Below are 18,518 nucleotides of genomic sequence, written 5' to 3' on the forward strand. Positions count from 1 at the left end.
AATTAACTGCCTTATAGGCTTTTCAGTTTTCAGTTAAAATAATAAATTGTTTTTTGCTATCCAAAATTTTACGGCCGTTAATGTAAAAATACACTCACAGACGATCCAGTATGAAACGGTTTAGAGTTCATTGACACCACAGTGTGGATACCACCACTTTGAGATACCAAGCCGAAGACTTAATTGCATTAGAATTAAAGCCCTCCTAGTCTTCGGACCGATACCTGCAGATTCATAGCATCCTGTACAACTAGACATTAAGATATATGCGAACGAGTTGGTATGAAAAAATTTATTATTAGGTTATTCGATTGGTGAATTGAATTCGATCGGTGAAATTTATTAATTCATTCACGATCAATACAAAAAACGTAGAAGAAGAAATTATAAATAGCACTCTTATTAGCAGACCACTGTATTACTTATAGATGCGATGATTGACAAACTAATTATACGATGGTAAGAATATTTGATCAGTAGCACCGGAATATAATTTAATTTAGTAATATAAATTTAACTTGTAGATGCTATAAACACAGATCAACAAACAGGCTAAACTAAAATTGACTTACCTATTGTATTTAATATATACCTACTCAGCTTCAAATGATATTTGTTCAAAGTTTTTAAACTTTACTAATCGCAACTCGTACATGGAAATAATAACAGATAACTTTCCGAACTCACGATCCGCTGAGGAAAGACGTGGAATTACATTTCACAAGTTCACGTCAGCCCTGGCTTCGTAGCCCCGGGGCCAACGCTTTGTACCGTTGATTGGCATACGACAATTCTGAAATTGTTTTAAAATAAACAACATTTTCTGACATCGAAAAATGTTTGATCCAATCTGGCAGTAATTTTCGAGATTTAACAGTATAAAAAAAAATTAAATTGAATGTATTAAATTGCAGTATTCATGTTATGGAAAATAAAAATATGTTTGCACAGTAAAAAGTACTGGATTTTATAATATATTTACTGATAGGACTTATCACGACCCTGCATAGCTGAATGCCATATTAATTTATATATATTATATATTATAATATGTATAGTATACTAAAAAAGAACGCGCTGTTTTGAATTACATACATATATTATGTTATAATAATAGCAATTTAATTATTAATACAAAATGAGTAATTTAATAATAAACCATACATAGGCACCTACTGTAATTTGAAGCTCCCATTTAAAAGGTTTAAAAAAACTATATTTGCGAAGATCCTATACAAGCTAAATTTTTGTTTAAAAATTGGAATAGATGAGAATTAAATCAGAGTAAAAAATCAATTTTGGATAAATCTAATTTGATTTGATTTAACATTTTATAATCAGTGATTGAATAGCTTACTAGACTAGTAGAGCTTAAAGCTAAAACTAAACGATTACTGAAGTTCATAGATACTATAACATATGTATCACTAAACTCACGTCTAAATATAATATTTAAGTATCAATTTCTTTGTTATTATGGCTATCTTACCCTTCAAACTGCAAAACATCATTGCTTTACATAGCAGAGATAAGCAAGAGTGTGCTCTCATGCTTTCTTTTCACGTTCCTTTCGATTGAAAGAAATACCCTGCTAGATTAGGAACTTCGATATTTTTTAATGTAGCACAGAAACTAACAATAACATTTAGGATCGCGTTGAATAAAGATGTACACCAATATTTTAGACCTTAAACAGTATTCAACATTAGCCTCCAGGCGGACAGACCGCTGACACGATACCCTTGTAACTAATGCCCGACATTAATAACCTTAGTAATTAATTGTTTGCATGTCCGCTAAAGAAACGTCCCATCTCGTGAATACCCCGCATTATTTAAATTAACGAACTGTGGCAACACATCTGACACGAAACGGAAAGCTTGAGAAAGGTTCGTCCAGATATTTTAGTTGCGATCCCGATTAAATCTGTAAACCCATTTTATGATTAGTTAGTTCGCTCTATTTTCGATATTCGAACATAATGACTGACACCTGAAGACTTAGATTTATTTAATTCAGTACATTTCACATTTGTTTTTTAGTTGAAATTTAAAGAAATAACTAAAGCCGTCGTCAATAGTTACTCAAGAAGAAAAATAAAAACGACTTACAAGCGGTCCAGAAAAAGGTAGTAAGCGTTTTTTAGTTTTTGCATTTAAAATAAAATCAGATATGATGTATCTAATCGGAATCGATGGCAGCACTGAACAAGATAGATAGAGAATCATAGTGAATCTTTAAAAGTAATAATCGTTTGCAGTAGGGATGAAGACTTCAAAAGCCTCTAATTGTCTGCTTTTTATTGATGTCTATGTCTTCTTTTAAGGTTAATTTTTTCGTGTCATTTAAATTCAAATAATTAAGAAATTTTCACTTCAAAAATTTATTAGTAGTATTTATGTGATTAGGCAGAGACATTGAAAAGATTTCATTTTAAATATTTTATTATTAAATGATATATTTCTTGTATTGAAATACTTATACTTATAAATAATACTCAAATACTCATATAAATTATATTTGAAGATTCAAAAATGCAATAGCCCTCCGAGTTCAAGTTTTGTTATGTAGTATCACCAAACGACAACGTTATAAGTCCATCCAATTTTTGACCGTTAGTACTGAGGATTATGAGAAAACATAAAATCGTAAATTATCAACGGTTTATGAATCACTAAAACATTAAGCACATAACATCATTAATGTTTAAACAGACAGTTCAGAACGGCAATATTTCGTACGTTTATTAGCGAAGAAAGGTGCCCCTAGGCGCTATGGATCGTAAAATATACGACACTTCAATATACACGGATGAAAGCAGTCCGTTTACTGCCCACTTAGAAAAAACGTTGGCTTAATTCAGCACGTCGTTTCCCTTCTTTCCCCTATAAATATAACCGAGCGATTCATGCGATTTGATGGCGGAACTCTCCAGACTACGATGGGATAATTAGCTTTTGCCTCGGTTTGTTCGTCGTATTTATATTTTGTAAAAAATGTTCACGATCTCTGAAGTTGGTAACGGGGTTCGACAAGCCGTATTGATATAATCTAAATTTGAAATTTATTAGTATTCGATCCATAATTCAAATTGATAACTAATTTAGATTTGTTCGAAAATTTTAAACACAAGTTTTTTTTATTTTATTGCTTAGATGTGTGGACGAGCTCACAGCTCACCTGGTGTTAAGTGGTTACTGGAGCCTATAGACATCTACAACGTAAATGCGCCACCCACCTTGAGATATAAGTTCTAAGGTCTCAGTATAGTTACAACGGCTACTCCACCCTTCAAACCGAAACGCATTACTGCTTCAGGAATAGGCATGGTGGTAGTACCTACCGGTGCGAACTCACAAGAGGTCCTACCACCATTAATACCTATACTGATTTTTGAGCCGGACTCTGTTTCGCTTCAAATGATGATAAATAAATTAAAATACGTTGAATACTTAAAGTGTTTAAAATGTAGACTGTCAAATCATTGCTGTATTTTTAATTCAAAATCTTTAGTTTAATTTCAATATTTTTAATTCAATTTAATTTAATTCAAATCACAATTTTGTTTTTGCAAATATATAAACTCTTACAGTATGTAACTACATTAAAATTGCTATGTCTGCTTCTATTTATCTGTGCGAGGTGTCTTTCATCTGGAATATCATTCGTAATATTCATTAGCATAACTTAAGACGGAATCCTTATTTTCTCTGATAGCCTCCCGTTTCTACTTAAATTGTTTATTTATTAGGTGGCCCTTTTAAAAAGTATCTTTTGACGAAAAATTAGTAGGAACATTTTCGATGCAAATTTTATTAATTGTAAAAATTTGTATTGCACTCAATTGGTTCGATTTTTTTTTACTTTACATTTCTCCCTTGTTAAGCGGCTGCTAATATAATAAACACAAGATAAAATAAAATAAGGTTTTTATTTTATTGCTTAGATGGGTGGACGAGTTCACAGCCCACCTGGTGTTAAGTGGTTACTGGAGCCCATAGACATCTACAACGTAAATGCGCCACCCACCTTGAGATATAAGTTCTAAGGTCTCAGTATAGTTACAATGGCTGACCCGCCCTTCAAACCGAAACGCATTACTGCTTCACGGCCGAAATAGGCGGGGTGGTGGTACCTACACGTGCGGACTCATAAGAGGTCCTACCACCAGTTACAACCAACAACTATGAGATCAAAATTTTAATTTACATGGTTCTAAAATAGGTTGTTAATAAGAGTATATGCTTCTTGATATCTTATATCAGCTTTTGTCTGGTGATATTTTTAAGAAACAGATATAAATAAACGAAGTATTTCTGTTCAGCGAAGTATGTTTTGAAAAGGCTTATCGTCGATTATGCATGATTCTTTGATATCTTTACCCCATTTCGAGTATCGTCAATGAAAGGAAAAGTGTGAAGACTGTGGAACAAGCGAAGCCACACAAAGAAGCCCACGTACCTGCCGCTCAAAAATAGTCATAAAAACTCACACAAGTACTTTGATTGGTACCGTTAACAATATCGAATCTTTTATAATTTAATGCATATAACTTAGGGGATGCGAAATTATTAAATATCCCAAAACATAGCTTAATGCATTTTGTAAAAGAATATTACGTTTATGAATCAAATAAAGAAAATAAAAATAAAAACTAAATCTTCGACCATCGTGAATCCATTTAAATAATTTATTTTAACACTTGTACTTTTTTTTTATTCAACAAAGCACACCAACCAAGCAACCAAGAATCATTCAGCAACAGTTTTCGCTATTATGTTATTTGCTAAACAATGCTTGCAAGTATAATTAGATTCGATTCATACGTTGTGAAAAATAAGCAAAATCATTAATAATACTATTGATGTTATTCTTCACACGGTATCAAGGTTCGAACGGCGCGACTTAAAAGCCTCGGTATAAAGGAAAACATGCATCCGGTCTCGTGGCTATTGTTGCAGACGGGTAACCTCCCTCGCCGAGACGAGAGTTTCGTACAAATCCAAAGGGATCTTCTACTTACTGGGCTCACATCGATGAAACATCGCCGATCAAAGAATACGTCCGCCTGGTGCATTTGTTACCAAATCCGTTAAGAAATATCTTATGACATCGAAATAGTCATTGCGACGATGCGAACATAACATGATCAGTCTATGTTGTTGTGTTCTGATATCCCTACGTTCGTAGTCAGATTTTTACTTTATCTTTGTACCTAACTCGTAATTTTCTGCCTAATCATTGTCTTCAATCCTGGAGCTAGGACCCTTCAAAGTGGAAAGTAGAATTACTTCGCGATAATAAGTTATTTCCACTGCTAAATTACATTTTCGCGCGAATTTTGTTACACGCGACATCATTGATCATGTATTCCAGTTTGAAGGAAAGATTAGCCGTTATCCAAATAGAATGAAAATTTCAGCAGTAATTCCTAAGCTAGCCCGGAGCATTCCTTTGAGGTGACTGTGACTACTGTGACCCTTTTATGGAAGGCTGTGCGCTCGGCTGACCGTCAAGGAACAATAACCATTTCCATTGTTCAATTATTATACGAAACACGAGAAATGAAAAAAAATTACAATGATATTTTTTTTACGTTTGTATTTTACACAACAGCATTGTACAACAATACCTTAAAACACACCAGAAAAATAAGCTCAATTAATTAAGCATTACACGCGCCTCCTGCCTATAGAATTCGAGCAGTTCATGTATTCACAAAACTCGCCCTCATGTAAGTACGAATTCATTTAAAAGGAATTTCTAAACAACAGGATCCCGAGTTCCCAATGGTATTCGAACAAAGCCTGGAAGTTGTAGAGGTATTCGAAATTGTTTACAAAATTCAATCCTAAAGCTTCGAGCCAGATTAAATCTAATTTCAACTTGAAGGTAAGTCTGAAATAAGTCTTCATAAAACCGGAACCCTTTGATTTAACCCTTCCCGAAGTTCGGCCTGCTGATTGCCCGAAAGTTAGTCCCGCTTGTATTCGCGCTGTCTTTTTTCGTTGGAAAAAACTAATCGAAAACAAGCGAGTAAGTAATGGCTTAAAAGTGACTTCTGGGATCGAGTTCGCCCCGCGTATTGGGAACCGGCCGGACGAGCGGAGTCTGTGTCGATTCTCTGCCATCGTTACATCATTGTGATTACGCGTCTCTAATAAACAACAAATTTTTCACTTTGCGGAATCTTCTTCTTAAGTTTAGAAGCATAATATCCTCTCGTAATAGTTCAGACAAATAGTGAATTGTAAACATATCAAATACATTATTTTTTATAGTAATTTATAGTACAATATTTTATAGTAAGAAAAGTATAAAATAATACTATGAATAACTCTTTGCTGGGGTAGGGGTTAAAGCCCCTGACTACGGCACGGGAGCTCCAATCTCAGATCGGACTTAATATCTTTATTAAATGCAACGTTTTACGGAATCTATAGTACAGGACAAAAGCTTAGCTTACTACTAAATACAATGTCCTCTTGGACTAATCATCTATCCTATCGTCGCTCTTTCAACTGACATAATATATTCTGAAAAGACACGAGAGCAAATATGAAAATCATTTTGTTTATTTTATTTAAGACTTTTTTAAAATGCCTAATAGAGAAAATTTAGCAATGTTAAATGTAGTGCCTGAAAATTCTGTTCCGAAAATACGACATCGTTGCGACCGGGTTCCTGATAGGACCCGAAGGGGCGTTCATTTTTGTAACGCTTCATTTGCAACCGAAGTTTTAAGTAGTTCAAGTAACGCTCCAACTCCGTATTCCCTCTAAACAAAATATCCCTATTTAGTAGAATCCTACCCAGCCCAAATAGAAGTTTGTAAATTTTATTTTAGTTCATAGGTACATTGAGAACGAAAATTTTCCAGTTACAGAAACTATGTTATTCATTCATGTTAAATGAGTTATCCTCTAATCTAATCTAATTGAGAAATGATGTTTATACTTTTTTACGGTTCTGTCACCAGACGGATGAAACGAAAGTTTTATTATTTCATCTGGTTCGCCTGTCTGTTCGTATTTATCTGCCATTTTATTCAATGAAAATTGAGACCTGATACGTCGAAAAAGCTTTGATGGTACCGGAATACCTATATTAAACAGATTGTAGGACGGTAGTAGGGCGTATTTTGAACCCGCGTGGGACATGACACCATTCTGTTTATTTCTGGCGTGAAGCACTCGTTATTTGCGGCTTGATACATATTAATATTGTTACGCGCTGGTGTTCGGGATAAATAAATGCTCCACCAAAGTACAACTAAAAACTGTATTCAACACTCAGAACACTTAAAACACTCACAAACACTTTATAATTCTCAATTCGATCCGTTCGCTATTTCTCTTCGAGTAGTTCTGATTACTGACTGACTGCGTGCCATCTCTGCAACACCTTTATAGTCAAGACGAAATCCCTAGAATCGTCGAGAATATTCCATAAAAGTCGAGTATTGTGTGTTTCCGCTATCTTGCAATAGATGGCGTTGTACTTCTCGAGCGTTTTAGATGCTACTAGAAGCTTTGATATTCGTTCGACTATTCGGCGATAGATGCAGTTACTCTTCCGGGCGTAACAATATGATAGACATATCGACCTCTTGTGTGAAAGCGGGTGGCGGCATTCACCTTGTGATACGTTAATATGATAGTTCGGTCACGCGTCACGAATGCATCTATATATTAATACGTGAAGCAGAAACTTTGTATCCCTTTTTACGTAAATTTCGCGGACGGAGGAGTATGAAATTTTCCACACTTATAGAGAATATAGAGAAGAAGTGCACAATGCTAATATTTTTTTAAATAATGCATAAAAGATACATTAAATCAATAAAGAAAACATTACACACACTACATACCATGTATTTGACGCACACACGCATGCATAATATTTATTCTCAAACTTTTGTTTTTGACGTCTGTGGTTAAATTGAGAATAGAATAGATATTGTTTGTCTTTATGAATATTTTTTTATAGTGTAGCCTTGGCGAAATTTGTGATTATAGAGGTATAAAATACAATCATAATAGTGTAAAGTTATTATACAATTCCAATTAATTATAGTCGAATTTAGACTACTGCGGGACCTCTAGTACAATTAAAAAGACGTGAAGAAAAGAATGCATCAATGTTACAAAAAAGTAATGAATAAGGATTTGCACGGCATCGACTACTATACGTATTCCAAAAGAGATTAAAAGGGCTGCACTATTAATTAAGTATCGCGCAAAGTACGCTGTTATAAAATTAGGGGACGCTGCTACCAATACTCCGGTGAATGTAGTAATCCGGTCAACACAATCAAAAAAACAATTAAGCTAACATTAAATTACATATGTTAAACATACATTTGACAAACTTCTGTCTCTTGTAGTTAAACGAAAATCTATATGAAAGCGATAAATATTCGTTGAAATCGCCCGTATTTTTCAACTGTACAGCTAGAATGTTCTAAGTGAGTATCGGAGTTATGAATCTCCGCCGGTAGTTGACTACTGAAACGCCGGAACCGGAAGGGATTCAGCAATCGACGCCAGCCCCCCGCAGAGCACCGCAATCATGTCTGTGATCTCACAAACTCTCAATTTACACTTTTCATTGAAAACGACACTGACATTCGCCAATAAAAAAAAACTTGTCCACGTTTTTAATTAAATTCATCGACGTTTAATTAAGTAAGCTTACCTCATTTGTCAAGGCTTCCAATTACGAGATTTGTGTTTTTCGTGTCTGTGTTTCGACATGTTATTCTCTTTCGAGGTTTTCTCTCCGTAAATATTATTTAATTAGCTGCCTGTGTGTGGCTTCGGGGGATTCCTTCTCCGTTTCATTAAAGATTGATAATATGTTTTGAATAGGCACCTATTTAAATGTAGTTAAAACGGGCTCTTGGAAAACTCTACATTACGGAACGAGGGAAAAAAAGCATTGGTATTTTCACGCACAATTAGAGAAAAAGAATATACTGTATTGCACACCAAAATACAATTAACATTAAAAAAACAGTAAACAAGCAGAAACATATATTTGTACAATAGGCGGTCTTATCCCTTAGACAATCGTTTTATTTACAAAAATTATAAAAAAGATAAAGATCAAGCAGGCGTGTTCCGGTGTTCTATTAACAACACATTATTAACCAAAATACATAGATACAATAAACAGATACTATACTACTAGACACTATATGATTTATATACCAATAAACTTATTATTATATTTACTGGTGGTAGGACCTCTTGTGAGTCCGCACGGCTAGGTACCACCGCTCCGCCTATTTCTGCCGTGAAGCAGTAATGCGTTTCGGTTTGAAGGGTGGGGCAGCCGTTGTAACTATACTGAGACCTTAGAACTTATATCTCAAGGTGGGTGGCGCATTTACGTTGTAGATGTCTATGGGCTCCAGTAACCACTTAATATCAGGTGGGCTGTGAGCTCGAAAAAAAAAACTACTACACTATATGATAGACACTATATGATTTATATACCAATAAACTTACATATACATAATAATGAAAGCAAAGAAAAGAAAAAATAGCCGTCTCACGATCGCAATACTTTACGGTGAGACGCATTCGAGAATCGCTTTCTGTTTAATGTCGGCTTCACTTGCATCGACAATAGGCAATTTTATGGTTGCTCTTAAAACCGCAGTTTTACGTAACGTTTTGTAATAATGTTTAAACATTGTACACCATAAAGGAAATTGAGACTAAGTAAAAAATATGTATTGCTCCTTCAATTATATAGATAAATTAGCCGTACTCGCCCGCTTCACTGGGCATATAAAATTAACATTATTTTTTATTGTCATTATTATTAAGGAGTCCAACGCTCATATAAATATTAGCCTATTCATTAAGTACATGTATTTCCTACATGGATACCAAGTTTCAAGTCAATCGGATGCATGGTTCAGTAGTTATAACGGAACATCCGTAAAAACCACTGTAGATTTATATATTAGTATAGATGTAGGTTCGAATCGCTGCTATTACGTGGATGTACCTACACAAAATACGTGAATAATAATTCAGACCCTGCCACCTTTTACGAGGACATCGATAATTTGCCTGTTATTTTATTTGCACGACGGGGCCAAACTGATAGATGGAGCAATCACCCCGAACCGGGCCTTTGCTGACGCAGATTCCCACCAACAACCCAACAGGGAATTTATTTATTACATCCTCTAAATCTTGTATATCTAACAAAGGTTTTAAGAGCTTCGCCGGTTGGGATAGCTGGATCGAAATATACAAACAGACTAATCTCAAATTGACTTGGGCCAGAAGCACGTATTGAAACGCTAATCTTTACGCGGAAACAAATCAAATGGAGAACGTGAACGGAGTGACGATACGCTACCTGTCTTCTACGGGGTGATTTAAAGCCGCGACTGCTAATAAAATAAGCTGCCTAATAAGAGTTCCTGATAGGAATCTTAAAGTGATGTGAACGTTATCGATATGAAATTATAACGAATCTTATTCAGTTTTCGTGGTCACTGACGACTCGCAATTATATTAAATTATAACGAATCTTAATCAGTTTTCGCGAGTCGTCCGTGACCACGAAAACTCGACGACGAAGACTCGATTTTCGAAAACTCGACGAATGAAGGCGAGATTAAACCGTAAAAGTCATCCTAATTTCGTTCAAACAACGTTGTCGTATATTTTCATATAGATGCAAGTAATAGCATTATAACTCTTGCCTTTTCTAAATTTGATTTACAATGTCATTCCGTGCTTTTTTCCCAACCTATTCGTTGGTAGCCTAAGGGGCTATTCCAGCTACGACCGGACAGGTAGGCGGGTTCAACCTGAGTGAGTTTTCTAACACTAGCCCTAGCAAGAGTAGTGCTTCGCAGAATCCACCACCGAATCGGAATCGCGACTGACTGAGAAGAATCCCGTGTAGTTGTCAATATTTGCTATTATTATAATATTACTTATTCAATTAGGATTCGTAGCACAGTTTATATGGTATTAAAACATTTGATGCATCAACTTATTTAATAAATTAACATTCATAAATAAATTACATATTTTTATTATTTTAAGCCGAAATGTATTACTGTTTTACGGAGAAATAGGCGCAATGGCGGTGGGCACTTACCCATGCGAACTCACAATACCACTAGTAATTACGCAAGTAATGAATTTTGCGCGTTTAATTTTTATTACACGACGTTGTTCCTTCACCTTGGAAGTCAATCGTGAACATTTGCTAAGTACGTATTTCTTCAGAAAAATTGGTACCTGCCTGCGGGATTCTAACACGGGCCCAGTTGCATCACTCGATACGAATGCACCATATGTCTTATCCTTTAGGCCTTTTTACCTTTATCTTTTATTATTTTACCTTTACCGTTTTGTTATATATTACCTTCATACTTATAGAGCAGTCACAAACTGGGTTTTAAATACTGGTAATAATATTACTGTGCACAATATATCATTAATGCATAATTCATAATATTTGATTTAGTTAAATAAAAATTTAAGAAATGTCTATCAAAGAAAAAAAAATTCACTACTTACCTTTTATATAAAACCAAATTTTAAAAATACATTACGCAGTTTTTTTTTTTTTGTAACAATTTGATTCTAAATTGCTTGATTCTAAAACACGACCAATAGTAACTCTAATTGAATGAGAGCTAGAGATTAGAGAGGTGGAAAATGAAAACGAATACTCGTTAAATTAATATTTAAAACTATCGATATCGAGACCATCGATATGTTGACCTCACTATGTAGTTCTCCATCCTTGGGCGTCGCGTCGCGGTCAGGCGCGCGTCGACAGTTTTCACCCCATTTGGGGCACGTTTTTACGGCATCTACTCATCTGACCCTTCACCTCGTCTCACGAATAAACTGAAAAGTTTTGCGATTCCAAGAAATATTATTGAAATTTATTTTCGTTCAATAACAATTTAAAAAATGCAGTCTATTCTAAATCTTAATTATATGTACATACTAAACAAATGAGACTTAAAACTCAAGTCGCAAGGTCAGTAATGGCGATCACATTGCTATGTCAATTGGCTCCAGTAACTGAGCACCGGTTGAACAATAAAATACAAAACAAATCATATATGTAGAAACCAACCATTTTACTTATAATAAATTATATTAATCCCTATTAAATAATAAAAATCGCATAAAAAATGTATAGTATTACAGTTTTAAAGTCAAAATCTAAATCCCTCAACGTTACGTCAATATTACGAGTATACAGTAATTACTTCGACATATCGCTCAAACATCTAAACACGGTTTCATGTTTACGTCATGTTCCTTTTATTTTTAACTGCGGACTCGCGTACCTGCGGTCGTGTATTTCGATTGAATTGGCAAATGGAAATGAAAGAATATCGTAAAATATCGTCGGCAACGTAAATACTGTTGGCTGCGTTATTTATACGGCGCTTTTGAATGGTGCCCCTTTTAACGGGAGTTTTAAGTGCTACCCTGGCCATGGCGGCCGGCCGGGATCACTGATCGTTGTAATATAATTACAAGTCACTAGCGATTAAATTACAATAAAAAACATCTTAGCGACAATGTTTACTTAATTGTTATCCATCTCGTACATTGAAAACGGCATAGCTACCAACATCAGTATATATCAAGAAAAAATCACACAAATGCTATTTCAGATCTAATCATAACTTACATCATTTACTTCCGAATTAATTAATTAAATGGATTTTTAAAAACATAAAAAGCAACTAAAACAAACAAATAAGTAAATTGAAATTAAAATCGCTTTCTTCTTTGGCGTGTACCAAATAAGTCAATGCTTTAATATATTTAAGAAGGTTTTTCATAGACACTCATAATGTCATCTTCTATTGTTATTTTTTTAGGTAAAATTATAAATAATTATCATAAATATTACAAATAGCATTCGTAATCTAATGTCAGGTACGTATCTAATGACCGTGGTATGCGTTCCTAGTCTTTCGAACGACTTGGACGAAAATGAAATCAATAGTAATCAAAACAATTTCGATGTATTCTAATCCAAATACCAAATAATACCAAAACTAATACCAAAACAGTTCAGTGCTTATTCTCCTCTGTTTGACCTTTTTTTTACAAAATTACGAAATTGAAATTTCCAACTCACTAGTCGATATGACCCGCAACATTCAAGTTGTTGTTTCTATTTAAATAAACTACTACTATCTATGTCTCTAATCACTATAATTGTAAGAGGAAAACGAGTTACGTCTTGTCCACTAAAGCAAATATTAGAATATTATATATTTCGATGTGTTAGAGCCGTGTGTCCGTAGACCCTCTATTTGAATTATCTTTCATATCATCAATAATTGAATCAAGAAACCATTGTCTAAAATACTGAAAAACAGCTGTTTTCAAATGTTAAGTAAATACATTTCATGTTTAAAACAAAATAAAAACAAAGGTGAAATTTTTTACGGTCAAAGACTTATTTGAAATATTTGGAGAATAGATGTATTTAAATGCGGCATAATTTCGAAGAAGGAAGCGGACGAATACGAAATGTCGATTTTGGCCTTTTCCATAGGTGTCTTCAATCAAAAATGTATTCGTTCCTTTCTTTATTATATTCATGGATGTATGAGAAAGGAACAGCTATAACATTTTTTAACTAACAGTATCATGCTATTATTAGTATAATATGGATAAATGATTGTAAAATCAATACTGCGTTGCGGCTCACAAATTTTTAACAAACAACAAGATGGCTATATTTTAATTCGTAGGAAACGTAAACATCTGACGTCAGCATTTAACCGGCGACGTCTTAATTGCGCCTGTCTCGCGAAAACGTTAAGACAATATCAGTGGACCTTTATTTAATTAAGTTCCAGTTTAAACATCATGTAGCAGTAGCATGTGTTGTAAGAAGTCGAGCCGGTCGTCGTCTTTGGTAACATTTCCAGTCCTGTCCGACAAACTCGTTAAAAGTTAGTGAAACAACGGAAGCAGCGTTACTTCGGAGACACTTGCGACCCCGACGCTAAGTACAAAAGTATTACACGACAATAATATGAAACATTTTGTTTGTCTTGCAACTAGCGCAAGGACTGTTTAAGCCCGATATAGCCTAGCAAACGTTAGCTAGACTGTAATCATTTACAGTGTTTTCTTTTCGTATTTAGTGAAGGAATAAAATTGTGAACATACATTTATACGTATATCTCACTTTCTGCGGAAAGACGACGCCACGGTTTTTTTTTTTTTGTATAGTAATTACCTGCCTACAACTGGATACTCCTATTAGCAAACCAAAAAGGAATGATCTAATTATTCTTTTGCCTCCATAGTATATTTCCATTAATATTTATAAAGAAAACTTATTTTTTTTTTACTTAGGTATATTAAATATTTATTACTGTAGTATTTGATATTTCATTTATTATTTTATATTTGTATTAGTTTAGTATTAGTATAATAGGATATTTTTTTTATAAGAATGTCATCTAAATTTAAATCCACTGACCTTAAACAAATGCTTAAACGTTGTGGCTATTTATTATTGATTGAAACGTGCACTTTGTCTATGGGAAAATTCGCCACTACGAATCTTATGGAATATTAAAAGGACTCGAAATTATCAATTGTCGAATAAACAAGCGCATTAAGTTTGGAACTAGACGACAATCAGTCTTCAGCTCGAAGTCAGAAACGTTTCTTTCCAGTTGCGCTAGTGTGTATCGAGGTTTATGACCCGGTGCTCTCGTCTTACTAAAAGTAGTATTCTATTTAATGGAACATGGTGTTGTTTAAATTTTAACAACTTTCTCAAGAGACATACCTTAATACACCTCGACCGGTGTTTTGATACAAGCTTTATTATTATTATTATTATTTTATCTTCATTTTTAGGATTTTTTTTGGCAAAGATCAAGTAGTGCGCTCTACGCTTTGCGTATATATGAATAGATTTACTAAGTGCTAATTACGCGCAGAATATCGTTCGATTGGAATAACCCACACCCTTGTCATCTCCTTGTCAGCATTTATATAGTTAATACAAATAAGATATGTTATAACAAAAAAAATAGAAAGCGTTAAGGATATCATTAACTTAATCCTTAAATAGAAAAAACCATGTGAGTTTTACTTTTGTTTATATGTTTAATTGGAAAGATGGGGCACGTGACCTGTGATATAATTTATCCAATACATCGGCCTCATCGAGACTAAATTTAACATCATTCGGTCCGAAAGGCGGAATAATCATTTATCACGGAGCCTACAGCCAAATACTCAAGAATAAAACCATCTTCTTCTCTGTGAGGCACAGTCTCCTACAAGAGGTTGGGGCTATCCTTATTTTAGATACAGCTACGAAAAACAGAGTTGTCGTGTCCATATTGAACTTAGATTTTTAAGCCGGTTATTGTTGTACTTTATCACTTAAAATATCTAAAGAACGATATAGGTACAAAAAAATTATTGCAATATCAATCCTTTAATCACCACATTAATTCCGTTTATTCACTTCTATTTCAGTTTCTAATGGAAAGCCCGTGAGATAACAGATTTAACTGCAAAAGAGTACAATGTCTCGAGTAATTCAGAAGTAATCTAGAGAACAATAGCGGTTTAGTATGGTCGTCGTTAAAATTATAAATACCCGGGGGCTCACTAACAGCCCCAGTATTCCGTTAAGAGGATTCCCAAAGCGGTAAATTGCGTGCGCAAAATATTTATGAGACAGCCTTACGCGGCATTACAATGACTCTGTGCATACATTGCAACGCTCGCTTGTTGCAAAAATGTGGCGACATATACTGGCTACGCCATTAAACGGACCGCGCAAACTAGATAACACTGCAGTTATTGGGTTTTAAGATGTCCATATCACAAATACTGGCCAAGCGAACACGTAAAATTCGACAGCAGGCTATTACTACTTCTTGCTCAAATCGGGTTTTATTAGCTTGAAATATTTATTTTGTTTGAATGTAACGGAATCTTTGAACGTCATTTTCACCGACTTCAATACATCCGATTACCTCGAAAAATTGCACACGGCTCAAAGAATAATTTTATAAATTCGCCCCGACCAACTTAAGGTACCTATAAGTATAAAGTAACATCCTTTATCCATATGAAATCTAGCCCTAGTAAATACACGGATTTGAAAGGTTTTACTTTTGTTATATTATACAATTATAATCCATCATCATTTCTTGAACATGTAATATGTATTAAATTTGAAAATGTTCTACGTGACAACAACTTTTAAATTATTATATACTTAATTATATTAATAACTAGTAGGTAGCTCTGTTCAAAATAATTATGAGCAATCTAAACTAACGTATTATTTTATTGTTGCTCTTTGACGATAGAAAACAACACTTGTAGCCACACCGATGCAAATTGCTATTCGGATTTTTTGGGATTTCTTCGGTAACTCGCTCCACTGCACTGCAGTAGTTCCGTCACAGAAAAAAGTCAACAAGAAACGACCGTCTAACCGTCCAGCTTCAAATTTATGAACGGAAAATAACAATTTTAAAATTTCAGAAAAACAATTTCCCTACGCAACTAAAACGGGATTGTATTGTAGTATTGTATGTAAAAAATGACTAATACTCGTACATACGTGCTTTTAATGGATTATAATAGAGCCCAAACATTTATCGACAGATAAAATATTTACTATACGATATTTTTTTCATTACGCAATCGGCCCAGTTCACTTGTCAAGTACATTGCAAAACGGTTTCAATTCAACTCACAGTACAGTTACTGCAAGGAATAAGGATAAATTATCAATCCATCCTTTGTATGTTCGAAAGCCTAACAAGAAAATAATTGGCATCTTAAGTGTTGAGTATGCTGGGCTCCTATGCTATCAGGTTGTTGCTCAACTTATGCGATCAATGGAAATTAAGAATTAAAGTTATCATTACAATTCAAAATATGTACCTTTTAATGAAGCCAACAAACTATCTGGACGGCCTCTCGACCAAAAATTCAGGTAAACAGATGGTTTTTACAGAAACTCTTACGGCTGGCTTCAAACGGTAGTCTGGATTTAAAAGATTTAATATTTATTCCTACTAATATTATATTATAAATGTGAAAGTTTGTAAGAATGTATGGATGTATGTTTGTTACTTTTTCACACAAAAACTACTGAATGGATTTTGATGAAATTTTACAATAATATAGCTTACCTACACATCAGAATTTTTATTTTTTGCTTAAATGGTTGGACGAGCTCACAGCCCACCTAGTGTTAAGTGGTTACTGGAGCCCATAGACATCCAGAACGTAAATGCGCCACCCACCTTGAGATATAAGTTCTAAGGTCTCAAGTATAGTTACGACGGCTGTCCCACCCTTCAGAGCAAAACGCATTACTGCTTCACGGCAGAAATAGGCAGGATGGTGGTACCCACCCGCGCGGACTCACAAGATGTCCTACCACCAGTAAAATAACACATAGGCTATAGTTTATAAAGAAATAGTGTGAATTACCCAAAATATAACGATAAGTGTCAAGTAGGAAAAAATCTACCATCTGACAGCTATTCTAGCGTGCACTGCAAAAACCGTTGAAGTTAGACAGACGAATATACTGTGTTATGGAAATGTTTATCTTAAATAGTTTTTACAAAAAAACCCGCGACAGCATATATCTCTTTTATGTCTAAGCCATAGTGAACCAAAAATGCAATAAAAATTGATAATTTATAAACGCACATTTGGTAGTCACAAATTCATTCTTATATGAAAATAAATCTGGTAATGAAAGTATACAAACTTTGCCAACCCATACCCTGGGCCAGGAAGGTCAAGTACCTGGGTGTCACCCTGGATGCTTCCATGACATTCCGCCCCCATATAAAATCCGTCCGCGACCGTACCGCGTTTGTTTTCGGCAGACTCTACCCCATGATCTGTAAGCGGAGTAAAATGTCCCTTCGGAACAAGGTGACACTTTACAAAAGTTGCATAAGGCCCGTCAAGACTTACGCAAGTATGGTGTTCGCTCACGCGGCCCGCACACACAGGACACCCTCCAATCTCTACAATCCCACTTATAAAGGCTAGCCGTCTGAGTTCCGTGGTTTGTGTAGAGCGTTGACCTACACAACGACCTGGGCCTCGAATCAACCCGGAAACACATGAAGTTAGCGTCGGATAGGTACTTCAATAAGGCTATGCGTTATGATAATCGCCTTATCGTTGCCGCACTCTTGAGTCGTTAGGTCACCTTTGGAGGCGCTCGAGCAGCTGTTAGCAAATCCCACCCCTCCTGAGCTTTTGCTCGCCCACCTGTCCTAGTAAAACTGGAAAGGCCTCCGGGCCACCAGTAACTCTACTTAACTACCAGTAACGAAGTTCTCAAATCTTCGATCAATAATACTACTAGATTCGCGATTAGCGCTTCAAAAACGGCCCGAAAAATAAGACCACAAATAAATTTGTGGTCTTATTTCAAATTAGTATGGTCCAATCATAGCCAACACTAAGACGTCA

This window comes from Bombyx mandarina, chromosome 05 (genome assembly GCF_030267445.1).
Source record: "Bombyx mandarina strain Sakado chromosome 05, ASM3026744v2".
In the NCBI taxonomy this organism is placed as follows: domain Eukaryota; kingdom Metazoa; phylum Arthropoda; class Insecta; order Lepidoptera; family Bombycidae; genus Bombyx; species Bombyx mandarina.